Source organism: Penaeus monodon, chromosome 43 (genome assembly GCF_015228065.2).
Source record: "Penaeus monodon isolate SGIC_2016 chromosome 43, NSTDA_Pmon_1, whole genome shotgun sequence".
NCBI lineage: Eukaryota > Metazoa > Arthropoda > Malacostraca > Decapoda > Penaeidae > Penaeus > Penaeus monodon.
The window spans coordinates 7,187,319-7,191,864 of record NC_051428.1 but is presented as its reverse complement, the minus strand read 5'-3'; positions in this window follow the sequence as shown (position 1 = coordinate 7,191,864).

The following is a 4,546-nucleotide window of genomic DNA, read 5'->3' as shown; positions in this document are numbered from 1 at the left end:
GGAATCCTTTGACAATCTCGAGAGCTCCTGTCAGCTTCGGCTCCTCTACTCTGCTACCTTTATTTTTGGACTCTGCTGTTCATTGATCCTGGCATTTCCCTAACCCCCAACCCCAGCCATACTCCTTCTCATACTTCTGCTTCTACCCTTCCTCTCTTTTCCCTCCCTTCTTCCTTCCCCGCATCTTCCTCCCTTCCCCCTTTCCTTATCCTCCCTCCCTCCCCTGCCTCACCCTTTCCTCCCTCATTCCCCCCCTCCCTCCTTCCTTCCTTCCCTCCCTCCCTCCTTCCTCCTTCCTTCCTTCCTTCCTTCCTTCATCCCTTCCCTCCTTCCTTCCTTCCTTCATCCCTCCTTCCTTCGTCCCTCCTCCCTCCCTCTCTCCTCCTCTTCTTCCCCCCCTTTTTCCATCCTTCCCCCCACGGCTAATGATGGTTATCGAGACCCGTTCTGTTGCTACCTAGTTTGTGGGATTTTTGTTCCCGGAGCTTTTATTTATTCGCTTTATTTATTTATGATATTACAAATACATTTATATATTACTATTTTGTGTGTATGTGGGGGGGGGCGATGGCTTTAGGAAGTGGGAATGAATATCATATTTTTCCCCGAATAGTTTATCTGTTTATTCGGAATGTGTGGGGAACTACAGAGACAACTTCGTAGATTGAACTGTCAGATAGACAGGTATACGAACGTGCGAACAAACAGACAAACAAGTCAAGAAACAGCTGGGCGGATGGACGGATAGACGACAGACAAACAATAGATGTAATTACGGCATGTTCTGAATTGGTATTAATTTTGATTCACCTTGGGATGAATCGCGTATTAGGAAAGTACAAACATACGGCATAACAATATGATATCTTCATTATATCAATAGGGGAAGTAATTATGTCATTATATGCAATTATCCACTGTGTTGTGCTGCATTATTTAGAACTGTATACCATTAGCAAGCTGTATTTTTGGTAATATATGTTTTTTTTCCTATTATCCACAATTTTCATATCGCGAAACAATTACGATGGCCTATTTAAGGAGCTGTGCTAACTCCTCGAGAAAAAAAGGATGTTATAAAGATATGGAATAAATAACGAAACATTAGCTAGTGTAATAATCTATCCTCTTTCCAAGTAGACATAGTAATAATCCATATTTTTCTATTTGTAGTAATAATCCGTTTTTTCTAATTATATGTAGATATGATAATTCTCGTTCTAAGAATATGTAGCAGCAATCCCTTCTTTGTATAGTAGCGATCCTTTTCTTAAGCGCATATAGAAATAATTCATTCTTTTTCTAACTATCTAGTAATAAAATATTATTTCTTTTAAAGTAGTTAACAGCAATGATCAGTTCTCTTCCTAATGGTGTATTTCTTTTCCCCCAGGTAAGTGTCCGAGGACTTCGGAGTGCGTGTGGCTGCCGAGGAAAAGCTGCTCGACTCGCGGTCCTCCTGCGGCGTCGGCGTCGGGAGCGTCTCAGGTCGCTCGGTCGTGAGTTTTCGAGGGCGGGGGACGCTGGCCTGGGGTGGGGGGGGGGCGTTCAGCGAAGGCAGGCCGGGATTTGCTTTGGCTGCGCGACGCCTCGTGATGTCGCTGCTGACTGCTGCATGCGTCGCTTCGTTTGAACTCGGGGGGTGGGGTGGGGGGGCTGCTTTGTATGCGGGCCAATTTGGTGTGACCTTGGGTTGAAAAGGGAGCGAGTCCGTACGCTGCTTGTGGATAGGTGATTGTGTAAACGTATGTATTTTTGTATTTGCGTATATAGTTATACGTATGCGCATGTATATATGTATGTATATGTATTTGCGCACACGCACACCAACACACACACACACACACACACACACACACACACACACACACACACACACACACACACACACACACACACACACACATGAATATATATATATATATATATATATATATATATATATATATATATTTTATATATATATATATAGTATATATATATAATATATATATATATAATATATATATATAATATATATAATAATTATATATATATAATAATATATATATAATATATATATATAATATATATATATATTTTATATATATATATATATATATATAATCATATATAAATATTATATATATGCAAGTGTATATATGTATGTATGTATGTATGTATGTATGTATGTATGTATGCATGTATAGACCATGAAGGGTGAACTTCAAAATGACCTTTCAGAGAAGGGAATGTCCTGGCGTGCTCCAAGGCCTTCCTTCCAGGCGTAAGCACCCTTCCCAAGGGGGATTGTTCATCGGGACGCCCAAGTACAGAGATCCCGAGCCCGCCCGCCGGAGCCAGGTGTGCCGCGAAGGGCCTTAGGGACAGCCCAGCATGCGTTAGTAGCCGGGTTTACCTTGTATAGATAGTCCTTATCGTCGATGATGGCCAGCGGTCACTTGCCAGGGCCTCGGGGGCTCATATCGCGCCGCCCATCATTCTGCGGGGACGGGAAGGAGCGATGGACGGAGAAGGGGGGGCGGGAGGCGGGGTAGCCATTTCGTTCAGGAAGGGAGGAGCTCATGTTTTGTACCATGTGTTCATTTCTCTTCGTATGTATGTGGACATTATATATGTATATCTACTATATATTTATGTGTATTTTATTCATATACACATTTATTTATTTGTTTATTTACTATCTTGTTTTATATTTAGTTATAATATTTTTATTTGAACATAAGGAAAAGGAAGGCTTTCACGTGCTCGCCGTCCGTGTAAGTGCTGTAGGCATCACGTGCCGTCTTCCCTGCCAGTCCCTCGCTGATGGGCGCGGGCGCGATGGAAGGCGCTCCTTGGCCGCCTCACCGCGCCCGTTACTCGGTTACCCGCAGGAGGGAAGTGGGGCGGCGGCGTTCTTCCCCGTTGCTCACCCTTGATCCCTGGGGGCACTGAGAGACGGCTTGCTCAAAATAATAAAAGATTTGGGGGTTAGGCCGAAAAAAATAATAGACGAAAGGAAAAAAAATATATAAACAGACTGACCGTACGTATATTTTGAAGTTTTATAGCAAATTATATATATATTAGGACACTTCTCGTAAACAGAATAGAAACAATTAATGAAATTTTGCCTGCCTTTGTTTCACCTCTATCTGGCATTCGTAATGTACAAGATTAAGTGATTAGAACTCAATAGTACATTTAGACAGTGACGATTTTCTCCTTCGTTTGAGTTTCACAATACCTGTTTCTTGTTTTCTGTTCCGTAACTCCAGTCGAGCACAGTTGTCGGTTCCGCGTCCACTCTCCTTTCAGATTACGCGGCTCTGCTTTTAGTCGTGCCTTTCTCTGCGCACTGAAACCTCCCAGTTGTCCATTTTCGCCTTCCCGTTTTTCGTTTCCTTAAGCAGGTGGGCTTTGCTTCTCCATCTCGTACCTTCCTCCGTTTCATTCAAGGAATTTTTGTCTTTCCTTCCCTCCTCCGTCTTCTTCTCCTTCTTCTCCTTCTCCTTCTTCTTCTCCTTCTCCTTCTCCTTCTCCTTCTCCTTCTCCTTCTCCTTCTCCTTCTCCTTCTCCTTCTCCTTCTCCTCCCCTTCTCCCTTCCCCTCCCTTCTCCTCCTCCTCCTCTCCTCCTCCTCCTCCTCCTCCTCCTCCTCCTCCTCCTCCCGCCTCCTCCTCCTCCTCCTCCTCCTCCTCCTCCTCCGTCGCCACCCTTCCTCTACCCCATTAAGCCGCAGCATAAGCTCTCGTTATCAATAATTGGGCTCCTCGGTTCCTTAAAGTCCTTCACTCCTCAGATAATAAATGACAGACATCTTTAGCCGTCACTCTCTGCCGTCCCCCCCGCCTTCCTGCGACCTGTAATCACTGCCCCCGGCGCCCTGCTCGCGACATTTCGGTGGCGATGGCGAACGCATCGTGTAAGGCCTGTCGCCTCTTCATGTTCTTCCCTCCCGATCTCTGTTCCTCCCTTCTTTCCTCTCTCCCTCCCTACCTTCCTCCTTACCACCCTCCCTCCCTCCCTCCCTCCCCATCCCTCCGCTCCCTCCTCTCCCCTCCTTACCGTCCTCCTCCTTCTTTCCCTCCCTACCCCACCTACTTACCTACCTACCTACCTCCTACCTACCTACCCTACCTACCTCACCTCCTCCCTACTACCTACCTACCCTACCTACCTACCTACCTACCTACCTACCTACCTACCTCCCTACTCCCTACCGTCCCCCCTCCCTCCCTCCCTCTATTCCTCTCTTTATCCCCCTCGTTGGAGCTACGACACTCGGCTTTCTCTTTCTCTCCGCTTTCGGTGAACCTGATGTTCTGCTTGAGACCTTCCTTAACCCCTGTCTCCCCCCCCCCCCGATGAACGTCGCGTCTGTTTCCGGAAGCTCAGCTCGAGACTTGATCAAGTCTTCTCTTGTGTCGTTCGGTGCTGTGTTCGCTGGACCTTACCTTCTCCCCCCCCCCCCCATGGCGGGAGCGGTTCGGGTCCCTCGTGAAAAATTAATTTCGGGGGTTCCGTGTTCAAAGGGGCTGAACCCCCCCCTTTTTTTTTTTCCGC